This window comes from Rousettus aegyptiacus, unplaced genomic scaffold (assembly GCF_014176215.1).
Source record: "Rousettus aegyptiacus isolate mRouAeg1 unplaced genomic scaffold, mRouAeg1.p scaffold_m13_p_4, whole genome shotgun sequence".
Classification (NCBI taxonomy): Eukaryota; Metazoa; Chordata; class Mammalia; order Chiroptera; family Pteropodidae; genus Rousettus; species Rousettus aegyptiacus.
In genome coordinates this window covers 1,357,461-1,378,450 of record NW_023416307.1, presented here as the reverse complement: position 1 = coordinate 1,378,450, position 20,990 = coordinate 1,357,461, and the positions used below count along the sequence as shown (strand labels likewise).

Here is a 20,990-nt window from a genome sequence, read left to right as displayed (position 1 = left end):
GAGCAGAGAGACAGAGCTTCCATGGCATCATGGAGGATGGGCAATCATTCCGGGGAAAGACAAATGTTGTTAATGCAGCATTAAATGAAATCATCTAAATTTACTCAAGACAGAAAACAGACCACGTTGAAATAAGTGTACGAATACTTAGAAGCCCTAGAGGGTTGAGCAGAAACTCTCCTATCTGTTTATGTTTTGATGAGAGAGTCAAACACAGTATGTCGGATGCGGAGTCATCTGCTGAGGGATCCTAGCTCAACAGGACCAGTAATTCCAGCCACAAACCTTATCAGGGTTGGCTAGTTTTGACAAGCACAGTTATTTTTTCTCCTACCTTCTTTCCTGCCCTTCTACCTCGCTCAGGTACTCTGGTCAAAGCCAAGAAAAGCCTAGAGCTCGGCTAAACAGAGGATGACCTGAGCGGGAGCCTTCCAGCTTGGCCGGCCTCTAAGGAAAGATCATAGTTCTCGATCAAGAATCCTCTTACTCGCAAGGCGTGACTCCTTTACGATGCAGAAAGGGCTGTGCCTCAGTAGGCCCGCTAATTCTACGGGGAAGTTTAGAGACATAACTTGAGGACTTTATTTCTCCATCACTTTTTTCCCAGCCGTATCTAAGACCTTTGGGTGGAGGGAGCCGAAATACAATCAGGTTTAGCAAATATCGTTTGCAAACCTACTAGGTGCGTAGAAGTAGAAGGAGTCATGCAAGGGTCTGAGCTGGACACGAAGTGCTGGGGGCCGTTCTTGGGGAGAGCCTCGGCAGCCCGGCGGGGAGGGGCGGCCAGGAGCAGAGACTACAGGAAAGGACAGTTCTGCACAAGCTGTGACGCATTTGCCAGTTTTTGCCTTTTCACTTACTAAATATTTTGACTTCCAAAGTTTCTGAAACTCGCTTGAGTACAAATGTTCTATAATTACAGAATTTCTCGTCTTGCTTTATGGAAGAAATGGGCGTTGCTGTGGTAAACTGCTTATTTCCGCGGAGCTTATTTTTTTTATTTCTTTTGACTGATTAACATTCTTCTTTCTCTTCATTTTCCCAGGGACCTTTCCAGAGTAGATGTGTTTTATAAGGAAGATTGAGTGCCCATCAAGACCTCAGTGTCTGAATGCCACAGCCACCACGCCAACTCTGACGTGATTTTTTCGCCAATGTTTTTTGAGGGGCGAGGGTGCAGTTCATGCTTTCGTGATCATAAATACAACCCTGGACCTTGGGTATCGATTTCATCTTTGTCCCAAGAGGGCTCAGGAAGGGAAAAGATGGCACTCTCAAGCCTAGTAATTTGAGGAGAACCTAGAAAAGGGACAATTTACTAAGTTAGTGCACTGCCCATGGCTGTCACCTCCTCTTAGACCAAAGGGCTAATCAGATCCCAACGGGAGCTGGAACCTAGCAGAGGGGGGAGTTGGTAAAACAAAACACGCTGGTGGCCTCTCCGGCTGGCCCCCCGTCTCCCGCGCGGGCCCCCCATCGGCAGAACCCACCAGGGCCACATGCCCAGGGGCCACATGCCCAGGGAGCCCATCGACACGACGCGTCCACCCTCCCGGGCCCAGAGCAGCCTGGCGGCAGGTGCGCAGTGGCTCCAGGGAGGCAGGCGGAAGGTGTGCGCCAAGGTCACTCTTCTCGCACAGCAAGGTCAAAGAGACCGGCGACCACAGGGATTCTCGCCCCCACCTCTCGCTGCCGGTGCACAAACGACTCGCCCCGCACAGCCTAGAGATGAGCCAGCCTCGCGTCCACGTCGGTGCCAGACTGAGCTAACAAAATAGAGGGCGCCACTCACCTGCGGATTTCCGACAGTCGGGACCTGACTTTCAGTGTGATCACGGCCCGTGCGGTATGTGGGATACGCTTACGGTGACATTCCGTATTGTTTGTTTATCAGACACCCACATCTAACGAGGCATTCTGTGTTTAATCTCACAGCCGTCTCTCTGTGTGACGTTATTACTTATGTCCCAAAGCCCGAGGACAAATGACGAGTCCCCGCCAAGCGTGTTATGTTTAGCGTCACTCCTGTGAGTTTCCTTTTTTTGGCTTCCCTTTCCAGTTTAATTCTCGGGTCCTTACTTTTTAAAAATTATGCTATCTTTATTCGTTGTGATATATAAAAATCGTCGGATGTGGAGTCATCTCCTGAGGGATCCTAGCCGATTTTACTCATTGAGGTCATCGTGAAATGCCCCTTTTCTTACAAGAATGCGTTTTTTTAAGGCATTCGGCTCAGTGCTCTGTTGCAAGGCGCTGACGTTCCGTTATGTGTCTTCTGTGTACAAATGGGAAATGCGGATTTTAAAAAGAGCCCCCGTTTAGGAGTCTCCAGGATATTTCTAATGATGAGAAACGTGCAAACCTATAGCAACCGATACAAGAGCAGGTGAGACTGGTCCCACAGCTGGCGGGGGCTTTGCAAGTGTCTTTACTCAAAGAATTCGCCTCCACACTACCAAGTAAGCGAGAACTTTCATTGCCTATTTTTTTTTTTTTTTAATAATAGCTAAGACCAAGCTGGGTTGGATTTAGATGCTACCGTCACCAAAGATTGGACCGTGTTGCTGAGCAACCGGACTACCACTATTTACTCGATTTCATTTGTAACATATTGTCTTACCCCTTTTTGAGTTTTACTGCTGGGCTGGCTGGTTCTTCAACAATGCAAACTCCTGCATCCTGGTAAAAGAACCATTCGTACCGCCCTAAACTGACCAATGCACTTGACCTCTGCCCACCCCTTTACCTACAGGTCGCTAAACTGCCTCGGTCTGGTCGTGTGGTTACTCTTCCTTTCCATGATCAGGTTCACGTTAATCGAAGCCTTAAGATTCGTGTTCTCAACGTCCTGTTCTCCTAGTTTAAGTTCATCATAAACAAAACCGGCCCTGAGCGCGAGGCGGGTCAGTCCCGTGGGCGCCTCTCCAGACCTGTGGGGTATCTTGAGAAATGCACCAAATGATTCTGACGCCCCCCACGGCCCTTCGGGGTTTATTAAACAGCTGGATACGTGTATTTTATTTAGGATTCGCAGACAGCACGATGAGCGGTTTCCCCACTTCTACGGGTGAGGAGACTTGCTGGGTTGACACCTGGAGTCTAAGCGGGGCCGACGGCCATGCCACGTGCAGGGCGACCTCCCTCGCAGGGCCGTGAGGACGTGCATGATGGCTTTGGTTTCTAAGTGACTTGGTCACAGATTCCTTCAGTGGGGAAAGCGGCGCACGTGGTCACGGATCTAATGGGAGTCACTCCCCCGACGCCCACGGGAGCCACCTGGCGGCTGCACACGCCACTCACGCGGGCTCCCACGCAGTCTGGCGAAGCGGTTTAGCAGGCGGCCTTTTCATCTGACGTGACCTCATCCCGAAAGTGTCTGTTTTGGCATCTGCAGAGTGATCCGGGGGACTCACGCACAGGGACACACGGTCTGGCCCTTCACGGTGTAACCCGTACACGAGGGGCCCCCAGAGCCCAGGGTGGAGGGGACCAGAGACGACCATACCCACAGCTCCCGAACAGAGGTCCCAGGGGCTGGGCGGTGCGACCCTGCGCCTAGAGTATGAGTTCCCGGTGTAAGCACAGTCCGAATTCTGACGTGCCGGTGCTGCTTAACAGTAAGCAGTTTCAAATGATATTTCGTATTAAAACCAAACTCACATAATGTGGCAAAGAATAAAAATTCACGTGACTTTTTAAGACTTAATACGGGCAGCGGGCTGCTCTGGGCAAATTCCACACCCTCTGGGTTTTATGTTATGCTGCCCTTAGGGGGAGGCAAATGGGAAGATTCGAGAAAAACTCAGCCTCCTCCATTAGCAGAGGAACCAAACGTAAGACCAGATCAGCTGTGGCTAATGGGAAGCTTAGACTTAGCTTCTGCAGGAGGAGCCGCGCCTCTTCTCACAGGATGACCCCCCCCCCCACCGGTGTCGTGTCCGAGCTGGTCGAGCACCTGTGGGTCTCATCGGGCTGCAGCATGGTAAAGGGATGAGCTCAGTTTGCTGGCAACACCGTAACAAAGTCCTGAGTGGCCTAAAGCAGGGGTCCCCCCTACCCTCAGGCTGCGGACAGGAACTGGGCCGCACAGCGGGAGGCGAGCCGTGGGCCAGCGAGCGAAGCTTCGTCTGCATCTGCAGCCGCTCCCCAGCGCCAGCATCACCGCCTCAGCTCCGCCTCAGATCCTCAGGCGTTAGATGCTCATGGGAGCTCCGGTCTCTGGTGCCACAAAGGCTGGGGACGTCTGGCCTGAAGAACAGTTCTGGAGACCAGAAGGCAGAGGCCAAGGCGTCGGCAGGACTATGATCCGAAGGTGCTAGGCACGGTCCTGGCTGGACGTAGCATTCCCCTGAGTGCATGTCTGTGTCCGAACGTCCCTTGGTATAAAAGACTCCCGTCACGCTGGACCAGGGGCCACACCGCCGCAGGACAGCCTCATCGCGACTCAGCTAGTTACACCCGCAGTGACAGTTTTATGCACGGTCACATTCCGAGGTACGGGGGGTTAGGACTTCAGCACAGGAATTTGCTGGGCGGATGTAACTCAACACATGACACAGGCCACGTCTGTTTGGGCCCAGATGCGATGAATCAGGTGGTTCCGAGAAAGGCTGGCCAGATTCAAAGACGAAGTCAAGCCCCCAGTGCCTGCGACTCAGACTTCCTTAAGTTCGACGAGGACGATGGACGTCGCCAGGGCTCCCTGCGGCCACACGGTCTGCGATCCTCCCCGTGCTACCTGGTCCGTGCAGCCCCGAGGTCCATCGCTGTCGGACTTTCCTCAGTCTTGGTCGAGACACACAGAAGCTGCAGTGGAGGCTCGAGCTGGCTGCTCGCGGGAGGACAGGGCCCCATCCAGGGGCAGGGAGGCCTTTTCCAGATCCCTGACCATCGCTCGGTGATAAGCAAGACGTGAACGATCTCAGTCGCTCCCGCGTTAAGGCGTCTAGACTTAGGTTTCTCCTCGTCGCGGAGTCCTGCGTGGGTGCCGGCGGGCTCGGGCGACTCGCCGTAACTGAGTACGCGACGCCCGGGCCGGAGGCAGCGTGTGCACGCTGTGCAGCAGGGTCTGGCTTCCGTGACTCGGCGTGCGCTCATGGTCACGTGTGACGGCGACGCTCGAGTCCCCGTCATGGCCCGCCTCAACCATCTTCCGGCCCTGGAGCCATGGGGGTTATCTGACAAACGCCACTTCTGAATCTTTTGTGATATTTTTCCTGCTTTAATTGGCAGCGAGGGTCACACTCAGCCACATGTGAAAAATGCTCCCTCTGCTTCTGAGCACGACTTCCCTCACGATCACCGTGCCGCCCGGAAGCAAGCGCTGCGACTTCGAAGCTGTAACTTACACCATCAGGTGTCGACTCAATTCTGTTTCTATGGCTCTAGGAAAGGAGACTTTGGAAAATTGTCACTTAAAATAGATTTTGTTATTTATTTTTTATTATTATGTATGCCTACAGCACCTGGTCTTCCTAGGTGGTCTCCCATCCAAGTACTAACCAGGCCTGACCCTGCTTATCTCCCGAGATCAGACATCGGGCTTGTTCAGGGCGGCATGGCCAGAGACCATGGACTGTGGCTCCACTGGGGTGTGAACCCAGGACCTTCTGCATGTAAAGCAGACGTGCTAACCGCTACACTATGGAGCCACATCCCTAAAATAGATTTTAATGTCTCAATGGAGTATTTAAATCAACAAAAACTCAACAGTGACCGTCAGAGTAAAAGTGATTCTCTGACTCAGCAAAGCTGAAATATTCAAATATTCTAGGATAATCTTCTGATGTCAAGGTCGGGTGATGCGCAATGTGAATTCCATGTGCAGCCCAAAGGCCCCTCTCCACATGATACAACATAGCCCAGGTCCCAGGTGGAGCTCAGGGACCTCGCGGGGAGTCACTATTCTGCCCAATATGCATGTTAATGAAACTTGGTCCTTGGTGACACTCAGCACGTCGTCTTATGCATTCATAGACAGTCTTCTCAGGAGGGGTCTCCAGGCTGCGTCGGGCTGCCGGGGAGCTCGGCGGCACTCAGCAGGCTGCCGTGACACTCCCCCGAGAAGCGCGCGCACGGTCACCGCTTCTGCTCACGAAGCGTCCACCCCAAAGGCACTCACGCAGGTGCTCTCTGGTCCCGACTTCTCAACAGCCTTGCACGACGACAGGACTTCCTGTCACCCGCACAGGGGAGGAAACCGGCGTCTGGAGACTGATTTGCCAAAGGCCACGCTGCCGCTGAGTCGCAGAGACGAGCCCGCTGTGCCATGGGCCGAGCCGAGGGTCCCCGTCCTGAGGCCTCGTTCATCGCGGCGTGACGCGCTTCGACTGAGCAAGAACCAGGGCCGCCGTCAGCCCACGGATGCTCCCTCTCGACTCACGCGTCTGGCCGGCACAGAGAAATGTTTTTGGAAAACAAACTCCAATCGCTTCCGTCGCTAGCTTTCTCACGTTAGCAAAGAAAAGGCCTTATTAACAGACGTTTCCGACAAGAACACACACGTGTCCCGCTGGCCGGGGCGGCCAGCAGTGAGCCGGCGAGCGGGCGCGAACGGCATCCGGGTGCTGCGGGCCGCGGGCCATGCCGGACGCCCACTGTCTTTCCGTCGCCCTCCTCGGGCAGTCGGGAGGCTCCCCAGCAGAACGCACTGAAGGCCCGGGACCCGCGTCTCTAAGTCCTTGCCAGCTGGTCTCTTTAATTAAAGGACACGAGCGAGATTCTAGTTCCTCTGGATTTTTGAAATCGCGAAGGTGGAGACCTGGCTCTTTTCTCCCTTGGTAAAACTGGGCGGCATCTTCGCTGTCACGTGGGGCCCGAGCTCTCGCACTAGAATCCGGCTCTGAACTGCGCACTGATTTACTGTCATTGTGGGCTGATCAGCCCTGGATGCCACAGTGGCTTACTGCTGCCGCTGGTTCCCCGGCCAGCAGACGGTCCCCTCCGGGCCCCTGGAAGGGTGCTCCTGGATACCCCCGAATGGCCCAGAGGTTCCCGTTAGCACCTAGAGCGTCTGACAGACGTCTCACCCTCGCCGTTCTATCCGGCCAGCCCCGGGGGGATGACGCCCGCCAGGCCCAGGACAGCTCGGAGAGGAGGAGAGGGGAGGGAGGAACGAAGAGCGAGGATCCACTCGTCACCCAGCGCCACGCCCGGGCCCGGGATGGAGGCCGACTCCTAGGCCGGGGGGGCGGACATCGGGACTCAGGCCGTGACCGCGGCGAGGGCCGCAGGGGCCCAGGGCCGGCTGTGGGGCCTCCGGCCCTGCCTTCGCCATTCTCCGTGTCCCCTCTCCAAGTCCTAGCCCCTCCTCCGGTCCCACCTCGCTCCTTCCCCCCCCCCCCCGGAGGAAGAGCCCGCCTCCCGTGAGGACAGAACTCTCCACGTGGAATGGGGGAGGCTGGCAGGCGTCCCGGTAAGGTATCTAGAATAGAAGCATCCTTCGGCCCGTCGGTACAGCCTGACGCCAGTTTTATAAAGCCAGAGGAAAGCTACGGAGACTGTGGAAATGACTCAGACTGCACACACCATCACGTATCAGCGCTGGTTTAAGATCCCTGCGCTGCGTGACCTCGGGGCCGCCACCCGCACTGTGTTCGTGTGAACTTGGAACCGTGCATGGTCCCCAATTAGTTATCTCTGGGGGTGAAACCGTAAGCACGTTGATGTCCTTCTGGGTGTTTCTCTGCACTTTTAAACCTACCCAAAGGACACGTGCGTCATTTTATTATCAGAAAAGAGTCCTTCCTACGTTAAAAAGATCCGGTGGCTGCTGCGTGCCTCGCCGGCTCTCAGGTCTTCCTCCGAGGGGACACACCAGGGCGGCGACGTGCTCCTCGGGCATCGCGTGACTCAGGCAGAGACCGAGGTCCTGGCCGAGACTTGGCGACTGCATCCACCACCTGCCTCCCCACTTCACAGGTGGTCGATACGCCGCGAGGCACCGGATGCCCCGAGAAGAAAGGGTGGGAGGGACCAGCAGACGGGGAGGTAGCGGACTCAGCCCCGCTCACTCGGGAAGTACGGCGGGGCCCAACCCGTTTTGAGCGGCTGCGTCCAGAAACCGTCAGAAACCCAGCGCGGCTGCACGACGGCGGGTGGGGCCACTTCGCCTTGCAAACGGAAACGGAAACAGAGGACGGAGCGAGTTTGCAAAGGCGAGGATCCTCCCTGCTGAGGCCTTCTCCCAGTTACTTGGAACTGGTGTATGCGTCATGCGAATAGAACAGGAAGGTCTAGTAATGCTTACAATTCACTCGTAATACTCTTTAAGAAAAAAAACTGTCTGGTCAATTCTAAAAATAATTCATTTCTCAGACTGTTCTTAGCACTTTTTACGGTGTCTTGTTGCCCCCTACACTCCGCCTTGGGGAAGGGCCAGCGCCGTAATGAGCTTTCTTCGCTCCGTGAACACGGGGAGTCCCTTAATTTCTCCACCTGTTTACAGGAACGACCACGTTGCTAAGACAACAGGCTGTTGCTAAGGCACGAGGTGGCCGGCAGAACCTTCCAGCTTCAAAGATGCCCGTTAACGCGCTCGTTGGGGATCTCGGCTCCTCACGTGAGAGCGCTCGGGGAGCAGCTTAACGATGCGCTCTGCAATGCTCTTCATTTAAAATCTCGCCACACGTCCCAAGTCCCGGCCCTGCGCATGCAGTGATAACGGCCTTCCTGACTTGTGACGCTCGCCAATAACTATGAATCAACGCGTGGAATTATGACATGAGCGAAGTAGCTATGTTTGGCTCCTTTTCATTCAGGAAGATGCTTAAAACAATACAACGATCCATTAGAAAAACAAACAAATGAACAAACAAACAAACAAGATGCAAAATCATCCACTGTAAAGTAAAAATTGAATGTAACACTTGTGCTAACTCGTGCTCCCTTTGAGACCTGAGCAGGTTTACGGGCGGGATGGGCTTTCTTCCTCAGGCAGGGCGTGCTTACATTTCGAAACCATGGAACCAATTTCATAAGCTACCCTGCAAATCTCAAAGACAAACGAGCCCTGTCAAGGCTCCCCCGCCGCTGATCCCAACCGCCCGGCTCGCGGGGGAGGGCGCGCACCGTCACAGCTGGCGTTCAGACAGCCGGTGACGAATGAGTCGGCCCGTTAATTAGGTCCTCAGTCTGCAGGTCGGACGCCATCTTCCCGAACCCACCGCTACCCACGGCTCCCCTGAGAAACGTGAAGAATGCTGGTGGGATCTGCCGGCCCACGGGCTTCTCAGAGGGAAGATGCAAACATTCAAGGTCGTTTGGACGGTCATTCGCTCCATCTTGCTTATCTGGAAAAACCCAGCTGCTCAGCGTCTGCTTCCTTCAGAGACGAGGCACTGAATGGTGTTTGAGAATAATTACCGGCTGGAAGCAGATGAGGGAGAGTCAGTGGCCCTTTCCACGTTTCTCACGGGGTGTCTGCTCGCTGCGACATGGGGTCTATAGGTGGGCAAGGAAACGGTGGTTATCTAGGAAACGGAAGATATCGATCTGGTGGTAGGAACGAGAAAGCCCTTGCTCTGCTCTCCTGTCCCTGAGACATCAACTCCGAATACAAAGCATGCTCCTAGAGGAGTTAACGCTTTCGCTTGAAAACAGACTTTCTTTGTTAGCGTAACGGCAGCCATGATTAGATCCCGGGCTCTTCCTCCCGAGAAGAGACTAACGCAGCGTTAGCACACGCAGCAATTCTGTCCGGCTCACGAGTGACAAGCACGACGCTCACGCACTTGCACGCGCACTGCCGTCCGCGTGGAGCAGCTCGCACGCTCCTCCCGCACTCTCCCCGTTTGTTAAAGTGGCCCGCGCGTACAGGGCAGGGTTAGGTGCGCCCCGTGGAGACACGGCGACATGGCGACACCCATGTCCCTCGGCCCCTCCCTCCCTCGCTCCGCCTTCCCGTCGATGCCTCTGTGTGGACCTGCTCTACAGAAGCGCCGATCCCTGGACCTGGGTGACCAAAAATCCACAGGTGTTTATTACATGTAGTTGTGGGAAAATGGGTAGAGTTGGATTTTTTTTTTTTCCCCCTAAAGGAGAACAATCCTAAATGCGTACTGCGGGTGTGGGGAGGCCTAGGAGGAGGTCCGTTATACTCCCAGGCACATCTCAGCCTTGGGTGTTTACCATCCGGAATCGTTTGACCTGCACACTGGCCTTGCTTTTGCAGCTTTTGGAAAATAATGAAATTGGTAAAATAGAGGATGTTGAGAGTCATACTTCATCCGCACTTTCAATGGGAGCGAGCATGCTATTTATAACCCCAAAACAAAAAAGATGCAAAATAGATGATTTTTGGTTATTAGAATAATAACTCAATTATAACTGTTAAATGCAAACTAGTAATGGTAAAAGAAAAAACAATCTCACGCATAGGTTAACTTAAAGCAAAATTTAAATTAACCTAGCTAACTAGTGTGGCATGTAAACGTGCAGAAAACAATATTCTGATAGAAGAAATAATGGCAGCAATGGTAAATGGCAAATGTTCTGAAGCGGAACTTTAGATTTCTGAAGCAAAGGTTCGGTTACTGAGTCCTGAGAATTTGGGCCCCAACCCCGGAGCTGCCTAATGTCCGAAGCACAAAATCAGCGTCGCCGCCTCCCCGAACTGCCTGCCCTGTGTCCTCGCCGATAACAGTCGCCCCGTCCCTGCGTCCAGCCCCACCAAATGCTGCTCATTTTTGGAGTTACCGGTGGTCCAGCGTGTGTTACATAAGAAAAGGGAAGAGCTTTTTGGTACAGATTCCCAGTTTCCAAAAGCACGGTCATTCGCAGCCATAGATTCCGAGAACATAAAACGCCGAGCAGAATTTCAAAGGAGTGCGGGCAGTGAACCCCAATGCCCGAGACGATGCCGAACCTCTCCACCGTTCCCTAGCCATCTGCTGATTGATGAGCGAAGGCCTTCCCAGGGCAGCTGTCGTTCACACTAACGAATGGAGACACGATGGCAGAGCCCTGCCTACACGTGTCCGCCTGCAGAGGTGAGAGTCTCTGTTCCTCCGGCGAGGGGGAGGACAGTCCCCCTTCGCCCATCTCACTCAGAACCTGAGGCCTGTCCCTGATGTCCCAGGGGCCCCGTGCATGTTCACCCCAATGACAAATGCCAATACGCAGTGGGATCAGAGTGACAAGAAAGACTAGAGACAGACCTGCTCGATAAGTGGCACCTCCCATATGGCAGGCAGCCGGCTACGGCTCCGTGTGGCACGGCACGTGGAAAAGCAGGAATGAGCCCCAAGAACACTGGCTCAACGCTTGGTCGAGTGCTGAAACTTTCATGCATGTGTTACGAGGCAAAACAAAACCAGACTAGGGAGAGAATTTGGTAAGAAATGCTTAGAAATTTTTTCTGAAAGACTTGAAAGCTGCCCCCAAAGCATCCCCAAACAAATTACAAAACAAAACAAAAAGATCAGGAAGAAGTCACTGCATTATGGCTAAATCTGATATAGAAATGAACTACACATGGGCATGCTTCAATAGCGGGCGGTCGGATCGAGGGGAGAGTTGATTAATTCCAGGAGCACTAGCATTACTGTCACTGACACCTATGTCCATGGTCAGAAATGACTGGTCACCACCTTCTAATAACTCTTCTCTTGAGGAACTAGAATACTAATTATTTTTAAGTATTAAGTTTTCAAGGTATTAGGATCATGCTTATTTACACACTAGAAGAAAAGCGAGAAATTTGTTTGAGAAAATAATTTCATGTTCTACAGTTCAAAAATTCCATAAAATCCTTATCTTTTCAAAACAATATCAGAATTACCAGGTGTTGTGCACACACGTGTTAAGAATAAAGGTTAGATTTATTTGGAATGGTTTCTACTAATTTGTATAATTCTGTTTGTGACATCTTGCTTCACAGCTCCTCGCGTGCTTTCGTATGCTCTCGGCTACCCGGGAGAGGACAGAAGATCAGATACTACTATGCCCATTTTATAGATAGATAAGTAGAATTTCATAACAGCCCCCTCAAAAAACACAGCGGATAAGGAGCGATGTTAAAAATATACTCACGTATAATAAAATTAAAATGGCAGAGAGTAAAGTGTAATATAAATTATTCTGCAGTATTTTTTTTATTAGAATAACATGAGGGTTCCCAAAGAAAAACTTATCCAGTCAATGTATTACTTAATCATAAAAATAATCAAAATGAATGTGATCTCAGCCGAGCAACTTTACTACTTCCTCGAAGAAAAAGCATCTTCGACTAAAAAGAAATGGAAAGGACTGAAGCAGAATCATGTCAGCAACGTCCCTTTCAGCTCCAACGTCCCGCGAGTCTACGGACGTCGTCATTCCCGCTGGGGAACACCTCGATCCCGCATTTCCACCCACACGAGCTCCTTGCACCTCCGACCGTGCCTCGGGCTCCTTTCGCCAACCTGCAAGGTGTCGGGCCGGAGGGCACGTGTCTGGAGAAGACTTGCATGCAGAAGGAAGCTGTCTAGGGTGAACGGGGGGAGACGGGGTGCACAGCTTTGCAGCGAGGGGGGGGGGGTGAGTGTGTCTGGGTGACGGAACCAACTCGGCAACGCTCTCCTTCCGATTAAACGCCGCTCGGCGATCACAAACGAGGAGGCGTTCGTCTGCCCATTCTCCGCTGAGTGAGCCAGTTCTGTCCGCTCCCAAGAGTGGCTGCGTGTGTGATGTCTTTCGTACCCATCATTTCACAACTATCGATGTCACGCCGACTCCATGTAGTCACCCCGTCGCACATCGGGGACACGGCGGCGAGTAAACAGGCCTATCACTGTCCTTCTAAGTCTGCATCTCTCCCTTCGAGTTGTCGGAAATAACCGGCCCCTTGCGATGGTCTCAAGCCTAAACTGTCGAAGACCATGGACTCTAACGACCATCGAGCTTGCAGAGGACGGGCAGAGGAGGGCGTGGGGGGCTTTCTTCACGCTGCATCCATTATTCTACGTCCACCTGTGGCCAAGAGCAGGTAGCTCCCGGAAGGCTTCCTGTAACTGGCCATCCTCCAGGAAGCAACGACTCCTGCCTGCTCGGGCAGTCGGTCATGGGAGTGGCTGTCGAGTCGTCGACTTGTACCTCTGCACATAATCTTTCAGTTTCACTGAACACTGTCTTCCTGTAGTGAACGCACATCATTTTAGAGTTTTACACTTGGGCACATTCGTGCTTTTGCCTCCCCTGTTTGCAGGGGGACGGCGCCCCGTTAAAGCCGTCATCTAGACAGGGAAGGCAGCAGGTGACCCCAGCTTCCGGGCTGGCCCACTTCCTCCAAAACTTCCAACAACACACCTCAGTGGTGCGTAAAACGGGGCTCCCGCGTTCCCCTCCTCTACCTTCTCTTACGACTCCCTTCTTTTTCTCTCATTCCTGCCTGTTTCCCCGCAACCTCGTGTCCTTTGCGACGACCCACTCTGGTCGGTCTGCCCTGGCGTCTTCTCTTCTCTCGATCACGAACACGCCTATGTTTCACCCTCTGCCAAGAGCTGTCACTGTTGAGGACAAGGAGCGCGATCGTAGCGGACACAGCGATGGCATCTCTCCCAGGTCACTCGCTGTCTCTAAGGAGGAGTACCTGGACTCCGGACAGAAAGAAGCGGATGCTTTAGGGCACTTTGTCCAGGTAGGAGGCAAATCGCCATCCGGACACGCTATTCCCATCTGAGCCCAAGAAGCACAGTGGTTAAGAGAATAAAATCCATCATGGGGACAAACAAAAATCCAAGAACAAAAACATGCATATGGGTGTTGAATAAATGGAGAGAATGCAAGGAAAAATAACATATTCGGAAGGAGGATTTTAGAGCCAGAAGACATATGTAACGAGGAAGAAAATACGAGTGCAGCGAGAACGCGTCTGAGCGTTTCCAGGAACCCGATCGCGGGCTGGAGAGGAAGCAGAGAGGCGCTTCGTGAGTTTTCGAGGCTTTGGTCTCGACGGTAAACAATGCTGCGACAGATTGCGCACAGACTCCATATGGAAAATCCGAGGCCATTTGTACACAAGGAGACAGGCGTCAGCTGGGCATGAACTAGCAGGCGCACATTTTTCTTAAAAAAAAAAAATGCGCCTTTCGCAGGATGAAAGCAACCTCCTGAAATAATTTGAGAGAAACCCAGCGAACACGAGAGCCACGCTCCTCCTTCCCGGAGTCGTGCGGGCGCCGCCGCCTCCGTCCCGTGGGCTTTACCTACGATTCCCGAATCCCGTGCTGCCCCGCCCCACGTCGTCCCAAAGCTGGGGAGCCGTGCGATGCTTTGCCACCCCGGGGAAAGCGGACAAGGTTGTCTTATTAACCTTCCTATTCCTCTTAAAACACAGCTCGCTGCTGGATTAGTAAGGAAAAGCCCCAGGCTCCAACTCAACACGCCGGAGCGTAAGAGTTGCATCTCCTTACTCGAAATCGACGCCGGCCTCTCTGGCTCTTTGCGGCCCCTGGACACTGCAGTGGAGATTTCCTTAGACGCGAGTCGGACAACCAGACTGCATTGCCGCGTGTTCATATAGTCGGCGGCCATGTCCGATGGTGTAAATAGCATGAAAAATACTGCCGTCGTTTCCATGCGAAAGTTTTTTTTTTTCTTCATAGGATGCAGGAGTAGATGCACGAACGGACCCTGCGGAATGGTTTGCGTTCATTTCTTGTTTTCTCTCCTATACTAGCAAATGCAGTATAAATGCGTGCTGGGCATGAAATAATGGTGGCGATTAAACCTTTACTGATGCAGGGTTGTCGACGGCTTGAGAAATATCAGCTATTTTCTTTCAACGAGCCATCGGAAGGGCACGGCTATGATTCAGATGTAAAGACATCGAGTGGGATCACCTGGTCATTTGATCCCCAAACAGTGGCAAAGGCGTGGTCTGAGGAGGAGGAGGAAAAAGAGCAGGACACGCTGTTTTCAGGAAGAAGAGGCAGTGCGCAGAATTTATTTTTATTTTTCCTTGAGGAACGAGTTCCCAGCCTATATTATAATTGGGAACTTTAATACTTAACGAATTCATCACATCTCTAGCTCTCAGAATATGGTAGAAACGACTTCACTGCTCTTCTGGAATAGGAAATACCTTTTGGCGAATGTATCTCTAAAGCAATAGTTTCTTAACTTTCATTCTGAGAATGTGAAAATTATTATTTCATCAAAAGCTAGGCACTCCATTCAGTTTAACTTGCAATTTTGAAAAAAAAAAAATAGAGACTAAGGGAGAGTTACAGAGAGAGTCGTCACTCGCAGCGCGGCTCGCACTGAGCCGCACCACTTGATAACTGTTTGTCACTTTTCTCTGTCGCTTTCTGCTTTTTTCTCTCTCATAACGCCAATCACTGTTCCCAATGCTGCTTGGCGATTTGAGAGTAAATTGCATGCGTGATGTCCCTTTGCCCCCAAATACTTCAGCATTTTCTTCTCAGGATAAGGACGGCTTTTACAGAGCCACGGAACAATGATCAAACTTTGAAAATTAAGATCGAACTCGGATGTCTTCGAATTGAATAACTGGCAGATGGTGAGGCTCTAAAACTCCAGTCGAAGGTAAAAGCGCTTTTCCTTAATCATCAAGTTTTTCTGACTCCTCCCTCCAAGGAACAAAGATGTGTCATCCTTGCCCCGGAGAACCTCGGACCGAGCACCTCGCACAAACGGCGCTACTGGGTTCAAATATTATTTCTCCAAACATGTTGAATGACTATTCATTACCTCAGGTGTCTAGAACCCCATAGGAAGTGATTCTCAACTCTGTTTAATGCCAATAAGGTGTATGACTCCTGTATTTGGGAGCATAATCAATTTCTTTTTAAAATTATACTATGCTTTCTTTTCTCCCTACAGATAAACCTCAAACATTATGCTCTAAATCTGGGCCACGCTGATTTGGGTTTTTAACCTCCAGTAGTAACTCCCGACAGTAAGGGTGGTCGTACTTCCAGGTTGATTACGGATCATTGAATTGTGTCATCTTTTACCTCCTCCCACCATCAAAAAAAAAAAAAAAAACTGTCAAAAGAAAAGCAAGACTCTCCAAAGTGACTTCTATTAAAATTAATTTTTTAATAACTGCTTGGTTTTATCACTACTTTCCGAAATGCTAATTAATTCTAACTCTAAACTATGTAATTATAATACTTCTGCTGAAATACAAATTATCCGGTGCCCCCAGGGTGAACGAGTGAGAAGGCGGCTGAGTTCGCTCAGCTGTGTCCGAGACCCTGGAAGCCACGGGGCAGCCCCTCCTCCCCCAGCCCCTCCCCCCGCCCTCCCCTCCCCCACAGCGGCAGTTCCTGTTTCTCCCTGTTTAGCAAGAAGACAAGCCCGGAGCGGGCGCTGGCTCCCGGGCAGTTTGCGGCCTCTCTCTGCGGCTGGGGCCGGAGGGCAGCACCCCCATGCTATTTCTGGCCGGCAGCGTGCACAGAACCTTCGGGGCCTGCGTTTAGTCAGTGGCCTAAGTGGCCGTTCATATACCTGCAGAAAGTGAATTCACGTTGCCATGGAAACGGGACAAGTCTTCCTGGTCCTGTCAAAATCCATCTCTGTCCGCCACTAGGCAGGGGTCGGAAAGGAAAGAAACTCCAGCTGCAGGGAGAAGACGAGCGAAGGGAGGGACCGGCTGGCTTTTCCTGCCGACGGGTCCGCACGTTATTGCCTTTATTTATTATTTTTAATAACAGTGAAATAATAGGTACAGGCCTCCGAGATACAAATGACATCCACATGTGGATTCGAAGAAAACGAGAGAAACAAAGAAATTCTACTGTATGAAGCACGGGAGGCCTGTGAGTCCCTGGTATCCCCGGGGCCTCCGCAAACGCTGGGGGAGGGGCAGGTGCCTGAGGTCACGTCGGGGTCCCCCGTCAGGCCTGGTCTGCCCTGAGTCCTTACTGGGGAGAGGATGACATGACCATTAGTTCTGTTTTCTGCTTGTGCAAGAGGAATTGTCCAGACTGAGTGTGATGGGCAGGTTGGCGATCTCTCTCTCTCTTTTTTTTAATTTTTTTTTTTAGGGACTAGAATCTTATTCAACTTCACATGAGATTCTTCTGCTTTTTTTTTTCTCTTCTCCTCCATTTTTTCTTTTTTCGGAAGTGTTTCAGATGGGAGATAATTCCATTCAGTTGTCCACTTTGGTGGCCCTTTGCAAACTCAAGATAATTTCTCGGTGTCCCAGAATGTCTGAGGTAGGAAGGGCATTATACGAAGTCCCTGTTTTCCAACGTATTTGTTTGGAGGCAAACAACGATAAAGCCCTGAAACCCAGAGAGGCCGGGTGACTTCCAGGGTCACAGATTCAGAGAGAGGCTCAAGGCGGGCGACCGAGGCTCTCACCCTGACGTGCTGGCCACGCTCTCACACCCTGCTCACCCTGGCTCCACTGCTCACGGCCCACGTGTGCATGGGTGGGCCAGTTACCTTCCCTGTGCCCCTGCATCTCACCCGCTGCATGGGGACACAATTGCTCACGTTGGAGAAATAACTAATATAGAGACATATACACACGCATACACACACATAGAGAGAATATGTACATATACACATATATATGTATGTATACATAGAGGGAGAGTGAGAGAGAGAGAGAATGTGTGTGTCTCCTGTTGGTTCTATTTCTTTGGAAAAACCCCAATGCAGTATATTTGCCTAATATTCAAATCATGAAAAAAAAAAAAAGCATAAAAAAAAAAACAAGAAACAGCAACAGCAACAAAAACTGCCACTTTTGAAATCTATACCACCTGGGCAACTTAGATCATACAACATGAGATTTGCCTCCTCACATCATTCTAGACCTCGACATCTGTGCTCCCTGCCTCCTAACGAAAGCGGACAATTGCGTTATTTCGGATCACTCGTCTCCTGGAAGGCGTCCAACCGCTCTGAACAAGCGTGCTGCCTGAAGGACAGTGGCCGTTTGCCCTGCCTTGTGCATGGAGTACACGAGCTTGCAATGCAGGGGCCGATTTCCAGTAGAAGAAACCTGCAAGCCACACACTTAGAAACCTCAAGTTGCATGTCCGCGGCATGCCGAGGCACCTACACCAGTCGACGTGCGCCAGTATCTCTGCCTTACTTCACATCCCCTCCCTTTTCAAGAGGACGTGATTTTTTGTCGTAATTACAGCAAGTCAAAGAGGCGGGTCAAGGTGAGATGCAAGGCCACTACATTCCAGCAGGCACGCCTTCCACGACGGTGTTTTGAGATCAAAGAGTGCTGCCAAGGATTTAAATGCCTTAAGTATGTTTCTACTTTTACAAGTTCTTGAGGGAGAAAAAAAAGAACCCAACACTAAGCAGAGAATGAATGAAAAAGATACATGCAGTGTGTGTTTAAGACATCGCAAGTAACTGAATTTGAGTTAGTGCCCGATGAGAAAGCAGACGTGGGCTTTGCCGCTTAGCTTCTGAGTCTCCGATGCGGCCAGATTGTAAGGAGTTCTGCAAACTCTTTCTCTCTCGCTTCTGCGATACTCATAGGACCCCCGCTGGATCTAGAACAGTGGTTCTCAGCGCGGGGGAAGGGGGCGGTTTCCTGAGGACACCCGGTAAGCATCTGAAGAGATTGTTGGTCACAGCGAGAGTGGGAGAGGGTGGGTGATACTGACATGTGGTGGGGAGAGGCCAGGGACGCTGCTAAATACCCTAAAACGCGCCACGCGGGACAGCCCGCCTTCCTCCCGAACCGAGAACTGTCTGGCCCGAAACGCCAATATCGCTGAGGCCGAGAGAGCCAAACTCCACCCTGAAAGTGAGAAGCACTCTAAACCACACCAGGCACAAAGGGCGTGCTTTCCGTCGGCAGGTGCCATAACTCAACTGCAAGGGGCGGGGGTAGACGTCTAGATTAGGGCGAGGGCGATGCTAGGCGGCGGGACCGAGAGCTGGGACGAGCTAGGGAGCTAGGAGCGAGCGCACGGAGCTGGGGAGGCGAGCCGAGCGCACACAGCCCTCTGCAGCTCGGCTCCCACGTGCTGACTCCAATCAGCAAGAAGGGCAAACAGCGACGCAATTTGTTCCACTTGATTATAGTTCATTTTGCTCAACGGGGAAGTCAGATTCGACGCTCGCGATCATCAAGCACAGATCCTACAAAACGTATTTAATAAGAATGTGATGTCGTTTTAAATGCCTCCATTAATTTGATTTTTTCCTCCCCTTTTGAAACAGTAAACATCGCTAACTAAATCTAAGTCACGTTATCTCTTCGGGCTTCAGTTCCTGTTTGAAAAGTGGAGAGAGCCACATGGTGAATCTTTTCAAACGGAGTTCGTGAGCGCTTGCTGGCACACGACAATCATTTTCCCTTCAAAAGGAAATAAAATTGACCGGCTGATGTCTGTGGCCAGTCATGAGCAAACAAATTCCATTTTAGAAAGGTTTTAGATCTCTCTAAGGTGGGTGGGGGGTTGTTGGTCAAGAGTTGGTGGGACTCAGATGCTAAAAGCCGGCATTGGAAAAATGTCCCCTCCCTCCCTTCTCCAATCGCAATTCTGTGCCTCCATCTTGGCACCTGGAGTCGGGGGGTGGTCTAGTCCTCGGGGGAGGTGGGGGCAGAAGCAAAGTATGCCACGTCAGCACAAAGCGGAGAAGTCAGCAGTAGGATGACATTCGACGGACTATGGATGCCGAAGGGGCAGTTAGTGGGTTTTGTTTTTCGATTATAAGCAGCACAAATAGCGCTGGACCAGGAGTCGAGAAGATCGACACTCTGGGGAAGGCCTCGTATTTATTAATTTTGCTGAGCTTGGTGAAATAACGTTACTCTCCTGTGTGTGTTTCCTAATGAATTAACACTCACAGATACCCAGACACGTTTCAACTTTTTAAAAAAGCGCTATTTCTCAAGAACTTCTTGAATAAAGGTAAGACCTTGACCTGATGAAAGGAGTTGGTTTAATCACCAAAAAGCGTCAGCACGGACCTTTAGAAAAAGCCGTCCGCGGCAGCTTTGGTTCCTAAGAAAATTTAAGTCATGAACAAAAATAAATTTAGAATTTTAACGAACACGTTTTTCAAAATTAAGCTTTATTTTTAAGTTTATTTTCAAGTATTAGTCCACGTAAAAATATAAAATTTGGAAAAATAGCAAGAGATAGTCCAAAACTTCTATTACCAGCGTGGTAATGAGAATGCTCTTTCTTCCTTTCCTTTTCTAGATCTTTATTCCTAAACCTCTCCACCAGTTTTACCGCTGCAGGTATACTAAGGCACAAAAATAGCGAAATAAGCATTTGTAGGGGGAAATCCTCTTCTCCTTTTTTTCATGTAAATAAAGGAATTCAAAATACCAGATATCTTATCAAAATTTATGTAATGGTAAAAATCATATTACAAAGAATCCTATATATAACATGTATATAACATATATATATATAAGATTCTACGTAATATTTTATGTGTGTGTGTGTGTACACATATATTACCTAGACTTAAGGTTTTTCAGGACTTTTTGTGTTGCCGTGTATTAGCAATCATTGTAAACTCTTCATATAAAAACGTCAGCTAATTTGGACCAGTAAACTAATCCATTCATTTTTTGCTCTAGTTTTCTGGTAAAGGGGGGCTTAATAGGCTCAGGGAAAGCTTCTTATAAAGACAGGTGGAAGGGGCATTTTTTAAAGAAATTCATTCCTAAAAAATTCACGGATACCTGTGAAATTCAATGTCATTATGCTGAGGTCAGGGGATCTGACGCCGGGAATGCCCCAAAGAGGTGTCGGGAGGGTCTGGGCCTCACAAGTGGACGCGCTCACACCGCGTGTGTTTATGGATGCCGTTCCCAGCGCGGGTCTCTACGGGGACGTTTTTTATTTCATGCGAATACATACCTATAACATAGCACCGAACGAATACGCTTGGGAACAAAGCGCTGAGCTGCAGAGTTCCGCCGCGCCCCAGTTCTCCAGTTCTGGGGGGCTGGGGCGCGTCTCCTCTTTTCCGTCTAGCGGGGGGCAGCGTGCCATCACGACCAGACCGTGAGAGGTGCCATGGGGACCAGCGGAGCCCGG

General features: G+C 51.0%; 1 protein-coding gene, 1 non-coding gene and 1 pseudogene across 2 annotated transcripts in view; all 3 read right to left on the bottom strand.

Moving 5' to 3' along the window:
- Nucleotides 1-20,990, bottom strand: part of DSCAM (DS cell adhesion molecule) — a 510,406-nt gene that overhangs the window by 278,157 nt on the left and 211,259 nt on the right. The gene's annotated exons all lie outside the window — the stretch shown is intronic.
- On the bottom strand, nt 5,454-5,569 carry LOC118602071 (annotated as a pseudogene).
- On the bottom strand, nt 5,579-5,651 carry TRNAV-UAC. Its single transcript has one exon. It is a non-coding gene; the product is annotated as a tRNA-Val (tRNA).